At 40.7% G+C, this 14,264-nt stretch overlaps 2 long non-coding RNA genes across 2 annotated transcripts; one reads left to right on the forward strand and one right to left on the reverse strand.

The window, feature by feature from the left end:
• Positions 1 to 1,564: 1,564 nt before the first annotated feature.
• On the reverse strand, positions 1,565 to 8,149 carry LOC123983149. Its single transcript, XR_006828142.1, has 3 exons — positions 8,051 to 8,149; positions 1,831 to 1,970; positions 1,565 to 1,729 (listed from the first exon to the last, which is right to left on the reverse strand). It is a non-coding gene; the product is annotated as an uncharacterized LOC123983149 (long non-coding RNA).
• On the forward strand, positions 8,125 to 12,517 carry LOC123983150. Its single transcript, XR_006828143.1, has 2 exons — positions 8,125 to 8,211; positions 12,178 to 12,517. It is a non-coding gene; the product is annotated as an uncharacterized LOC123983150 (long non-coding RNA).
• The last annotated feature ends 1,747 nt before the right edge of the window (positions 12,518 to 14,264 follow it).

A 14,264-nucleotide genomic window follows, 5' to 3' on the forward strand; every position in this document is an offset into this window, starting at 1 on the left:
AACATCCACAGAAAAACAATAATACGCCTGGAAATTAAACAAACTAGCAAAACTTTTATTGCACGCAAACGTTTTGATATTACCTCTCCCTCAGCAAAGCGGCCTATTCAACTCTGGCTCCCGGCTGACTCCTGAATTACACTCCGTGTGCGCCTATGTGTACGTGTGTCGTGCACCGACATGGTGAAAAGCAGGACTGTTGATCTTGGTGTAAGATGCCAAACAGTTCTATAAAGAGACTTTTGAGGGTCTTACTGGGCAATGTGCCAGTCTGTCTGTGCCCTTGGGATGCCATATAGTGTGTGTGTGCATGCGTGTGTGTGTGTGTGTGTGTGTGTGGCCTTGGGATGGCCTAGCATGACGGCAACAGGAGAGGTTGGAGACCAGTCTAAATTAATGATACAGTGATGCTTTTACTTTGCCTCATACTTTTTCTCCTGCTTTGCCTGCTGTTTTTCTGTCCGTCGGTCTCACATAGAAGGATTAATAAGTGTCTGATTTAACACCTTTTGGGCTTGGGTAACACTTACATTATATTATATATTATTGTAGATTATATAATCAGAGCAGGCTGTAGTATGTAGCAAATAAAGGCTAGATTCTTGTGTGATCTTGTGACTTCTGCGTGATTTCACTTAAATATCTAACACACAATAGGCAGACTAACTGATTTAGGCTGGAATTATGTTATGGATAATATCAAGGAAACAGAAAAACTCAAAATGTGTTTTTTTAGATATGCAGAATAAAGTTAAGCTAAATCCAAAAACATGTGTGGACCTTTTAATAGCATAACAGGCGTAACTGCTAAAATAGCTTTTTATAGAGGGGATAAATATATATATATAAGTATAAATAAAATAAAAAAACATCTATGAAAAAATTTGATAGGCAGTGGAAAGTCACATCTACCTCCAGTACTATACAGATAAGACAAGTCCAGCGACCAGACCCAACAGCCTTACACTAAACTGCTAACTGGGTAATGAACTTCTGAACCACGGGGCTTCAGCAACTCCCCAAACAAGGGGGTGATTGAGCGGAACTGACGATGACGTGCTTCACCTTCACTTAGTCTAGCGGACACTTGACTGAGTCCCTGGGGCCAGTTCTGAGGAAGGGGGTCAGTGTTTACCGTTGTTTGCCCGTCACTCTGCACGGCTCCTTCAGGTTCCCCCTCACTCTCAGCTCCCAGAATGGCTCACTTAGCCAAACAGCCAAGGCCTACATCTCTGATTGTTGATGTTTACTCTGCCAGGACCCTGCCTCCAGTCCATGGCAACGCAGATACCATTTTGGAGATTGGGGGGAAAATATTTTCCCAAGCAGGCTGACTCAGGGCAAAATAAACACCTCGGTTTAGGGGTGAACACGGCATCGGAAGAATCCCACCTCAGCAAGGAAAATGGCCATGAGAGATGGAGGTAAAGAAAGAGAGTGGAGTTGAAGGACATTTTTATAAAAATGTTATAAAGAATAAATACAAACGCCAATGGGACTGGGAATTTGCCAGTAAGAATAATGATACAGGCCAGAAAGCAGTTTTGAACTGTGGTAAATTTAGATGAAAAGTTTCTTTATATAATTGTTGCCTTAAAGTTGGGGTATGGAATTCTAATCTTGTACACGTCTTTTTGTCAGACTCAGCGAATATCTCCTCCTCGTCCGCTAGCTGTCCGTTCTGTATGTGAGCTTAAAATAAATCCAGTGTTTGTTCTCCGCCCTGGTTCTGTAAATGGGAAACAAACAAAGTGGTTCGAACCAAGCCCACAAGACCATTCCAGCCGTTCCAGCCATGATTTGTGTGTCAGGTAACGTTAAATGACTTACCCACAGACATTCTGCTTACTTAGTTCACCAAGACATGCTGTTGTTGTGATGTTAGCTATAGTGGCAGGAGAATTGTGAGTCACTGTCTGGAGCTGGTGTGCTGGCTCTGGGTCCTCTGCATGTTAGCTTTGCAGCAGCAACTGTAGCGACAGTAACCCACAGCTTAGCTTACATTAGTTACATTACTTGCCGTGTTGTTGTTCACTCTACATCATGGTATTTGTCATTGAATTGGAGTTCTCCAGAATCGCTTACCCCACCTTTAAAACATTTAAAGGAGTGTGAAACAGATCCTAACCACATCCTATACATCTTCAACTGTGCTTATTATAGCAGGCTTATAATTCAAATGCAAATATAATGCTATTAACATAAATATATTTAAAGAAACAGAAGGAAAATAAAATTTCTTTCTGATAGGTAGAATATTGATCAATGGTACAATAAGTAGCCCTGCGATGGGCTGGCGACCTGTCCAGGGTGTACCCCGCCTTTCGCACTAAGTCGGCTGGGATTGGCTCCAGCCCCCCGCGCCCCTGTACGCAGGATAAGCGGTTGACGATAGATGGATGGATGGATGGTACAATAAGTATTGAACTAGAGGCAATTAGTTTAGCTTAGAATAAAGATTGGAAGCAGGAGGAATTGTTGCCTAGCTCACTCCAAAATTCAAAAATCCACCAACCAAAACATCCAAAACTCACTAATTAAAATAATGCATCTTGTTTGTTTAATCCATATGAAATATTAACGTTGAGGGAGTAACATGGTGTAACTATTCCGTAATGAACTGGCTAGCTGTTTTCCCCTGCTTCCGTTCTGAAAGCTAAGCTAAGCTAACTGCCTTCTTGCTCTAGTTCCATGCGTAATGCAGAAACATCAGGGTGGTCCTCTCATCTCCCATGCAAATAAAGTGAGTAAATGTAGATAGATGAAGCAAACTCTTGGTTTTTGTTCCAGTCTAACAACAGAACAGCTGTTATGATTAATTCCCCCTGATTTCGTCAAATATGTTGTATTAGTCAAATCCATTGCAATATTCTTACATTACATTGTCACATGATCAAAAATGACTGCTTAAGTTGCAAGCGAAGAAAACAAAGACCCTTGGAATTTCCCAGTCTAGCTAGCAATTTACTTAACTGACTTATTTTCTTTAGCATCCTCAATTGGACAAACAAAGTACGAAAGAAGTTCTGTAAGTACTGTAGGATTCAAACCCAAGAATGAATGATAAAGGCTGGGAACAGGTCATAAAGCAAACACCTCAGGGGTTGAGGTCGGCGGTTCACAGGCATTAATCACAGCTGTCCAGCTAATGGCGACAGCAGCACTCGAGGCCAGGTTTGATCAGCCGAATCGCATGTGACTGTTGTCCCAGGGAAGTTGTCTCCCTCAATAACGAGCGCTAAATGGGCTCCTTAGGACGAGCTGTCTCTCATGCGCACTGATGCTTCTATTGAGGAAAGACTTTACTGTGTAAGCCGCTGTGTTTGTGCTATATATTTATGTGTAATTCCAATTTATTTCAACTTAGGTCTTGTTTTCTTAGTTTTGGCCATCATTTTTTTTCACCTATGTTTGTGCACAACAGCAGAGGTCTGTCTGGAACCTGGACATAACTTAACCCTAACTTTACTTAAAATCATGTTTATTTTGCTTGATAGAGACCTGATACTTACAGATAATGTGTAGGTAATTAATGTCCTTCACTGCATTTTCTTTGATTGATGTTGAATTCTAGCATTTTTAGAAGAATATACCTACATATATAGTCTCTAATCTAATTTTTCTGTGACCTTGCTCTGGCATCTCGGACTCCCATTCTGTTCTGTGCTTCTCTTCTCTTCCCATTATGTCCTTTTATCTTCTCTAATGTCCTTTTCTCTTTACCAAAACTAAGACAATTCCAAATATGTATCTGCCCTTGCTCAGGTGTAACAACCAGTATCCCAACCCTTCATAGTCCACTTTCGTCCATGCCATTTTCAGAAAAAGGGATTTGGTTAAATAATATGTTAAGTTTCCCTCCTTTCTAATAGTTCAAATCCCACAATCCAAGAACAATTGGCCACCATGACAAAGGCAGAAGGAGGGAAAATGAAAGAAAATAAATTGATGGTGGAACGATAACATACTTTGCAGACTTGGAGGTGGGGAGAAGAGTAGCAAAGGTTTATAATGGCAGAAATAAATCATGCTGTGCTTGTTCATGTCAGTGGGCTGTTTAAATTCTAGTCGCTTTATATAAAGTTTGAAGAAAAGTTTGCATTTGTCCCGACTCTGTTAGTGACTGAAGGATGATTGATAGTGAAAAGGTGGTGTTGGGTTGCAGCTACGACGTTGCAGCTCATTAAATGTAGAAAAATAATGTTATCATACAAAAATAAGAAGTTCCAACTGTGCAGTAGGCTTTGACAAATGTTCACAAAACAATTGCAGTTGGCATGACAAGAGTACTTAGACCACTGGAGAATTGTCTCCATCTTTTACATTTGTTTCACTCAGTTACAGACATTTCAAGCTATTCTTCGCTTTGAACTCCATCCCAGTTCCTTTTAAGATCCAGACAGATCCCTTGGAAATGTTTTCTTTCTTTCATGAAACTTTGCTGCTCAAGAAGTTTGCACTTGTTCATTGCAAATTCCAATTGAAAGTTGGATTTAGTGAAAGAAGTACAAAGTCTGAAAGCTATTTTCTAACGGCAACAGCCTATACTAGCAGTTCTGTGAGGCTGTAAAAAAAACACTGAAGAAAGGAACATAAAATAATTCAATTAAATTAAATACAGCTCTCTATATTACACATCATAAGAAGCACAGTGGTTATTACTTTAGCTTTTATATTTAGTGTCCTATTTAGTGTCTTACCATGGTAACATTTGCTTATTAGCACTAAACACAAAGTACAGCTGAGATGGACAGAAATGTAATTAGTTTTCATAAACAATAATATTGGACAAATAAAAATGCTGTGCTGGAATTAAAAAGATATAAGAGTTCATGCTGAAGGAAACATGAACATTAGTACCAAATTTCATGGCAATCCATTCAATAGTTGTTGAGATAGTTCACTGAAAACTTCATAGAGGCACTATAGGGAAAGTCAGGAAGATTCAACCTCTGAGCGACATGAATGTCAATGGCAATCCATCCAATAATTGTTGAAATATTTCTGACTGGAGCAAAGTAGTGGACCAGCACACTGTCAGTTCCATCCTTGGAGGCAAGCCACTACATGGCTGAAAACACATACAATGTTCTATATCAACCAGTTCAGAGTCACCATATTTTACTATAAAATGTTGTGATGTTTGAAAACCACACGGGTTGGTGAGGTCTGTTTAATTACTGGAGGACCTGTTTAATTCCTGCAACCACCTAAATCACAAGGAAACCCATCATATATGTATAATTTGCACAAAATGGCCCAGGTTTTAAAATATCCATGTCTCAGATGTCTGCTCAGTGTGAACAGTTTTCTTTCCAGAAACAGTGTCAGTGTGTTCTGATCTATTGTGTGAATATGTTTTATTGCTGGGAGCGCCACAAACAAAATTCCTGTCACCTCTATTGCTTTGGGTTTGAGGAAGAAATATTTTATGGAAACAACCCTTGAATATCAACAGTAGTTCTGCAGCATAAACTCGACATACATAACTTCCACTTATCATATTTGTCTTTGTATTTACTGATGGATCATTGTGGGGCCACTGGTCGCAGCAACCCACACACACACTGCACAGACTCACAGTGACTGAGTATGTATCTGTGCCCCGCTGATGCCACAAACTTTAAACTCATATGCATTAAACTGGTATTCCTCATACACAGAAATGACCATGAAAAGGCAGGTCATTTTTTATTACTTTCTGCTAACAAGCCAAGCCTGCACAGCCAACCATTTGGAAGGTAAAAAACAGCCCATGATTAATGATCGCTGTGACATGTCTGAGTGAACCAAATGGAGTGTGCATGTAAATGCTCCCCTGGCAAAGCCCTCACCCTCACACTTATTGTAATCATTACAGGGAGAAAAAAATTAGAGGGGGAACTGTAATGGGTTAATTACACCACAATCGGCGGGTGTAGAAATGCAGGCCTTTTTAATTATCTCCCTCCATCATTCGACACATTTCTATTATTTTCTTTCTTTTCCTGCTCTCTGCTTTGACTGAGGCGCAGTGCTGTGAAGGAAAATAGGGGGATAATTGGGTTCATCCATCTCTCTCTCTCTCTGAGCCCCTTCCCACCTCATACTCCACCTCCCCCTTCTACAACTTGTTTTAACTCCCGCTGTCTGTATCTAAATACCCCCTGAACTCTTGTTCTGTTTCACTCCCTCTCCCACCTTGCTCTCTGTACCCCCCATCAAACAGTTATTCTGTTTCACTCACTGTGACCAATTCTGCATTCATTGTTATTAATGGTTTAAACAAGTGACTTGAAAATCAGTCAATCAATCAATCAATAGCTGCTAATTATGGTTGATTTGATGCCATGTCTGCTGCCTGAGTTTGTCACGAGAGTAGCACCGGTTATGATCGTAAGGTTTGTGAAGAAACGCTGTAAAAGGCTGGGGTGGCAGGCAACGTTGGAGAAGCTTGCACAGACAGCCAGATTTTGAAAGTGTCCAACTGAAAAAATCCCCCCCATCCTTTAGTTCTTCTTCCAAAGCCACTCCCCCAAAACACATGAGGTGCGTTTGACTTCATGTGTTGCTGCGCAGCGCTGACTTAACATGATGCATGCTGGACTTAAAATAAGGCATGCTGGTTAGAAATTGTGTCCAACTTTTGCTGGTGCCGCAAATCATTTCAGTCAGACAAAAGCATTTTATTTATGGATTGCTGTTGGGATTTAAAGAGAATTTCAACAATTGTAACAAAAAATGCTTCTTAAATAAATTGTCCACCCCAGCTTTACAGTAAATGAAACTAATCCCCGACAATATTCACAAGAGCTTCCTATTCTTGTGCCAAAACTTGAAAAAAAAGCCAGAAGCCGGAATTATCTGCATAAAGAGTAAAAGTCACTTTTATAACCACCCAACGTACCATTTTCAACTGGAACTGACTGTTGTGAAAACTCTAAATCCCAGACAGCCTCTACTTGTGACTCTATTCCTTTTGTTTTATTGTACCCCCTCTTTCTTTGGACAGGGAGGATTACAAGATCTCTATAATGTGACATGAGGCGTGTGGCCCCACGATGCCCTTGGAGATCGCTCACACTCGTCATGATGAAACAAATCCCCCCCCCCCACATACACACACACACACACACACACACACAGTACATGTCAAAAGGCTCCCAGGGATGATTTCTTGGTGCTTTGCAATCACACCAGTCTGACATTCACTGAAGCTTTTAATCTCTGCACATTAATGAAGTGTCCCGTCTAATTTCCCCGTCCCCCGGTGATCAGGAGGTGGAGGAAGGACAGAGAGCAGTCAGAGGGGAAATCACCAGCTGCAGCTCCATGTTAGCTGATAGACATTTAGGAAAGCAGACATGGGCTTCCCATTTACAGGTGTGTGTGTGTGTGCATGGATGAGTATTTGTGTGTGTTTTGTAGAAGAAAGAGTGACGGAAGGGAGATGTAGTATGGGGGCATTTGTCCAGAATTGCCATTAAAACTATAAGGAAAAAATATGCAACTTAAGCAATGAAATTAGGCTCTCAAGGATGGGTCTCACAGACCTCCTGGAATTATCAAAATAAAGCCAGGAAATCATTGGTGTTTTTAAAAAAAGAAGGAGATTAGTGTTTCTCCTGTGACAAAACTAAGGCCGGTTTCTTTTAATTAAGTATATAATAACAATAATATATGATTAGCTGATTGATTTATGATGCAATTAAACAGTCACTAGAATGGCAAAAATACCAATACCACAAAGTGGTGCAAAAAATATTACTGAGAGTGTTTGTGCTCACTGATTGCTCGTGTTTAGGCTTGTGTTTCTCTCCTCTTTCTGGCATCCAGTAAACTGGGCCACAAAAGAGAAATACAGTTCAAACTAGACTTCAGTGAATATAATTAACTATACCCATAAGGAAGCGTTTAAAAAATGTAATACATATATCTCAAAACATTTGACACAATTAGAGTAGACTTTTTTTCTGATTTATAGCATGCATTTGGGCCTTTTGCACTTTCTTGTTCAAATTGTTAGGCCTACTACTTCTACATGCAGAATATACAATATATTTATATTTACCTGAAGAATGTCAGTCTTCTGCACCATTTGAAATTTAAATGATACCAGTCTGGGTGGAGCAGGGTGACAGTTGACAGGAACCTAACTGATACAGAAACATTCCTTTGTTTGGTCTGATGGTGCTCTGTCAGACAGTGTGGAGAGTATACGGCTAACAACAGGTAAAGAAGTAATTCAATTTACATTTAAATGAAAACAGTTAGTAGTCAGTATGGCAGGTGACCATTATTGATCTATCCACTGAAAACAATTTTTACTGGCAAAAGCACTTGTTGGGTGGGGGTCTAGTTATGTGTATCATTTTTTGAATATCAAGTGTGTGAGTTAGATGAGAAACCAGCCTCTGCCTGCGCAGAGAAGCAGAAACCCACTCTTGCGCCCAATTCAGCAGAAGAAACACAATGAAAACATTCAGCTGTGCTCCTCAAGATTGTTTTTGGCCACGGAAGCCATGTAGGAGGAAACACAAGCCCACCTCCATACCACTTTGTGTCTGCTGAAACGTGTAGATTTTTTTTTTGTTCCTGTCTGCGGCTAATGCTGGATGCCAAATATTATTTAATTAAAACTTCACTGTATAGGACGCAATTGCAACAGTTTCGCGCACCCACATCGTGACAAGGAAAAGTGTCTAATTGCTTAACTTTTATTGTTGATACAGTATTTAATGTTTTAAGAGGGTTTTCGCCAGTGTTAGCGATGATGATGATGATGGTGGAAAATGAACCTGGGCTCGGTGTGTTTTAGTCTGCTAGGCCTTGTCCTGGGCAGCAGTGTGGTCAGACCACAGTCCATAGAAAGTGATGATTAGTTTGTCTTAGTTGACCGCTGACCAGAGGAATCCACAAGAGTTCCAGTAAGTGGGGCTTTAGACACAGAGGAGAAGATTAATGTTTAATTTCACTGTGTACCACCTGTCTCCCTGCCCAAATTTATTCTTTCCTCCGCACTCTCTCTACCTGTCTCACAGTCGGGGATCTCTCTGGCCCTAAAATCTAAAAACCATCTCGTGTTCTTATGCTTTTAATGCACTTTTTAGGGGTTCTTCTTTTGTAAACTCTCAGACCCTACACCTGACATAAACAAGTATCTGTATCTGGATAGTCTGAAAGGAGGGACAAAATTGCCTAAAAAGACCCTGCTGCGTTGGTAGTACTTCCAAGTGCTATGGTGCCCAATTCCAGAACTATCAGAGCAGGGTGTGCAGGACTAAATGCTGATTGGAAGCCATGGCTGCTTCGGGTGCCACAAATGATCAGTATCAGGAAAAGGGAAGGAACTTTTCTGCAAGCTCTTAAGAATTCAAAACCAAGTAATGCTGTCAGCTACCCGGCTACTTGTAAAAAAAAAAAAAAATTAAAGGAAAAGAAGAGTGAAATAAAGAGAGTGTGTGAACAAGCTGAGAGCAAAAGTCAACGAGATAAATGAAACCTGATTCACTACAAATGAAAGCACAGAAATGACCATCTAACACTCAGCAGAGTGCATGTCTCCTTTTCTTCCACTCGCCTACATTTACTCAAACATCAGAGTCACAAATCAGTCAATACAAAGACCATCTGAATGACATGATTAATGGGAAAACTAATATTCAGATGAGTTGAAACACAAACAGGAATGCGCAAAGTTTAGTTCTTGATTTTAGTTCCTTGGAACTACTTGATTGAAATGGATGTTATCTGGATGATGACATCTGATCATGGACCTTTTGATTTACACCATGCATTAATAAGCATTCTCACCTTGATTCCACTTGTACTTCAACAAAACATGGGGGTCCCAGGTCCCAAACGAAGCGATGCTGCTGTGGTTCTACTTACTTTTCCTTTGCTTAGTTAGGTGTCATTCATAGCTTTGGGACAAGTTTGCTTAAGATCACAAGAGATGGTGAACTTTCAGCGTGTTGTGCATATTTATCTTGTTAATGAAATGGTGAAATTGTTCAGGTTGCATTTATATGGGCTGAAATCCAATCACAATGTGATCCAGACCAGCTCCAGATTTGGATTTAATACCACTCCGATTACAGTGTCTTTCACTGTGCCTGCATTTACATCTTGCATTTTTCTTATCCAGATATCTAGATACAGATTGCATGTTAATACCAGGTCTCTTTATACTATTTCTGGTTGAACCACTGTACCTGAGTGGTTCAACCAGAAATAGTATAAAAAGAATTTTTCCCCCAGTATTATTGCATAAGTATCAATGCAGAAAGAGTGACTGCACTGTTGGTGTCAAGGTCTGTAACTAGTATACTGAACAAAATTATAAACGCATCACTTTTGTTTTTGCCCCCAGTCATCATGAACTGAATTCAAAAGGACTATTTCTCTCAAATATTGTTCATAAATCTGTCAAAATCTGTGTTAGAGTGCTCACTAACACAGGACTAACTCTCCTTTGCTAAGATAATCCATCCACCTCACAGGTGTGGCGTATCAAGAAGCTGATCAGACAAGATAGTATTGCACAGGTGTGCCTTAGGCTGGCCACAATAAAAGGCCACTTGAAAATATGCAGATCTTAGATCTTTGAGTTCAGCTCATGATGAAAGGGGACAAAAACAAAAGTGTTGCATTTATAATTTTGTTCAGTGTAAGTAGATGATGGCTGACTTCTGGCTTATTAGCCTCTAAATTGAGTTTAACATCAGGGTTCTGTTTGTGGACAGGCATCAACAATCAATCAGTGAAGTAATCAAGCGCCAAAGAACCTTAAGGTTTAATACTCTGGTCCCCATTCAGCTGCACTCTTATCACTGCACTGCTTTTTGCCATCAGCTGAGAGGCGAAAAAGTCTAATCGCGATCTCTACTTCATCTCATATTGTAAGAACAAATAACTGAATTGTCCATAGAGGGCACATTGTAAAGGTCACCTAGAAGCTAAAACCTGAAGTACCTTGTGTCAACAAAAAAGTGCTCAGTCTTGTGAGTGAACTTTTCTAGAGAATGCTTTAGTACATTTAAACATTTCAATAATATGTGTAAACATTGTCATCCCTTTGACCAACCCCTCACAATATATTTGAATCTGAAAAGGGAAGCATTTACAAACATAACATAGCTTCTGACTTGGAATCAATGTTTAAAAATTCATTTAACCATTATCCTTAAAAGCTCTTGCATTCAAAACACAAAGCAAATACAATATTCGCCTTATTCACACAAATATAAAGCCTGGCTGTTTTTGTAGCACTTGCATTCACCCCAAACAACCAACTGCACAGACGTTAGCTGTAGCTAGCTAGCAACATACGACAGACGGTGCTAGCTAATGTTCAGTTTTCTATGTTATTTCAACACATTATCACTCAGCTCGTCACATATGGACACATGGTGAAGACTCCTTTCTGTCACCTTTTAATGCACTGGGTAGACCTTTAATGTTGTTTCCATACCGTTGTCAAGTTAGTAATTAAACGTATGCAACTTCCGGTCAAGTTAGGTATAATAAATATGCAATGTCTCATTAGACTTTCAAAATAAAACACAGGGTTAATGTTGGGAAATGGCATGTGGTTTTGTTGTGAAATTGTCACAGTTTGGTTAGGTTTAGGAAAACATCATGGTTTGGGTCAAAATAAGTGTGTTAGTTACTTAATTTAAGTTCCATGACTTAGTTAAATAGGTTACGTATCCAGCTAACACTGCTCTGCTGGTCTCCAGCCACTCTGAAGTCCTCTCTTCAGAATTTTACGCAAGTACTTGTAGTGTAGAATAACGATGCTAAAGGGGTACCCAGTGCATTATATCGATGCCAAGGGGTCTTGATCAAGCGTCCATATGTGACGACTTGGGAGTGAGACCGGGTTAATTATTTCCTTCCAGTTTCTATTCTTCTTATTCTCATCTCTGTACATACCCAGAAAAACTTATATAATGTTATATAATGTTCTTTGTAAAGCTATTTTTTGGGCTTTTTTAGCCTTTATTTCTGATAGGACAGAGAAACAGGAAATGAGGGAGTGTGAGACAACATGCAGCAAAGGACTCGAACCCAGGCCAATGTGATAAGGACTCAGCTTTGCACATGGGGTGGGGGCTCTGCAACAGAGCTAATCACGACTCACTCTTTTTCTACTGCTGTGGTGCTAATTTGCTCTTATTGTTCCCTTCCCCCCAGTCTGATCCAGCTTGGAGCTTCATTATCTGTACCTGTCTGTCTGGCTACAGTCCATCTGACTGTCTGACAGCGTCTCCTCCACCGCCGACTGCTATTCAGGATTAATGAAAGCCAATGAAAGCAGCCCTCCTCCTCTTTTCCCCCCTTCCCTCCTGTTCTCCCCCTGCCCAGCCAAAGAAAAGGCCGGCCGTAGGCCTCATTATTAAAAGCAATGGCCAGGACTCAGGCCTTGTCTGCACAAACACACAGCGACGGAGTTGGGAGGGAAAGGGAAACTGGCTCACGGGGGGATGGGGTTTCAATAAACGTCAGCCAGCGTCGGCTCTGTTTGGACTGCAAATTATTGCTGGCTGATGCTCTATTATTTTACAACCAAAGATCGCTGTCGAGAGAAAGGTAGAAGGTAAGGAAAAAGAAAGAGAGAGTAAGGGAGGAGGGGGAAGGAGGGAGAAAAAAGAAACTGGAAGGACGCCTAAGGGGAAAAAAGGGTTAGTGAATACTATAATAATCTTTAAAAAATATTACTGGAGCGGCCGCAGCTTAAGCTAAGAATAGGCTGGAGAGAGCAACGTCCTTGGATGATTCCACGGTAGATAGGAGGAGTAGAGAGAAGAGAGAAGGTAGGAAGAAAAAGCAAGTGAGGGAGGAGGAGAGGAGAAAACAAGAAAGCCATGTGTGAGGGTTATAAAATCATCACCTTCAGAAAATATAACTTACAGCTGCCTCATTACTTCAGCATGGAAGCTTCTCTTTTCACATTTTGTGAAATTCTCTTAAAATCTAAACATGTAATGGACCATCACCCCTATGCTCACCAACAAAATTCACCATCATCCATCAGCCCTGCACAGGTGCTGCAGCAAACATGGAGAAAATTAACCCTACATGCAACTCTGAAAGCTGCGGTTGCTGCTGCTTGAGGTGGAAACAGCATCACTCCACTGACACCATACAGTGTGACACGTTTAACCCGGGAGAGACCCCGCAGACACCAAATGTTGCTGACCCTCCATGCAATGGGAGTAAAAACAAATGAGTATATTAATGAATAAGTGCCCTAATTCCCTTTCTGCAAAGTCAAGTCAAAAGCAGTGCTGTTGAATTGCTGACTATAGAAATTTTAATGCAATTTAAAGTTTTCCAGATATTTTCACAAGTCATGTTAATTGAGATAGAGCAGAGCTACAGGTGCACACTGGTGTCTCTCTTTGCTATTCTCACTGCCTGTTATCTGTAATAATGTTTGTACTGTACCACAACGCATACAGACCATTTCAGCTTCGAAATCTCAGGACTCTCAAAAGTCCAGAATGCATAAAAAGGCTTAAAGATTCCTCTTGAGGTTGGTGCAAAAGTGTTCTCAGTGGCACATGTTTTAACCAAGCTAGTGGCAGGGATCCACTAATGGCAAGTCTGTCAGTCCGCCAGTCCACCACTTTGGTCCAGACTGAAATATTTCAGCAACACTTGGATGGACTATAATGAAGTTTTGTACATGCATGATCCCCAGAGGACGAAACCCACAGACTTTGGTGATCCCCTGACTTTTCCTGAAGCGCCACCGTCAGGTCAAAATTGTATTTTGTCAAGTATTTCCATGAACCAAATACCTGCAAAACTAATGACATTCCCATGAGCCTCAGCTGTATGTTGTGTGTTGTGATATTTTACATGTAGCTAAACTCAGTTGGTCTTTGTATGGCACCTTTCTAGTCTTTTCGACCACTCAAAGCACCTCTATACTACATTGCATTCACACACTGAGCCTAAGTGCTCAAACAGAAACTAATATATACATACATTCATTTGGGGTTCAGTATCTTGCCCTAGGATACTTGGACATGTATTGATTAAACCTCCGACCTTCCGATTAACGGGCAACCCGCTCGACCTCCTGAGCCACAGCCACCACAGAAAGTCAGCTCTCAGTTTTCAGTGTAGTGTGGTCTCATGATATAGATCATAGCAGGGAAACCATTGTGAGAATGTTAGCATGCTGGCAATAGCATTTAGCTCAAAGCACGGCTGTAGGTAAGTATAGCTCACAGAGCTGCTAACTTGGCTGCAGACTCTTGTTTCTGTAGTGG

The sequence above is a fragment of the Micropterus dolomieu genome, linkage group LG14, assembly GCF_021292245.1.
Source record: "Micropterus dolomieu isolate WLL.071019.BEF.003 ecotype Adirondacks linkage group LG14, ASM2129224v1, whole genome shotgun sequence".
Lineage (NCBI taxonomy): Eukaryota > Metazoa > Chordata > Actinopteri > Centrarchiformes > Centrarchidae > Micropterus > Micropterus dolomieu.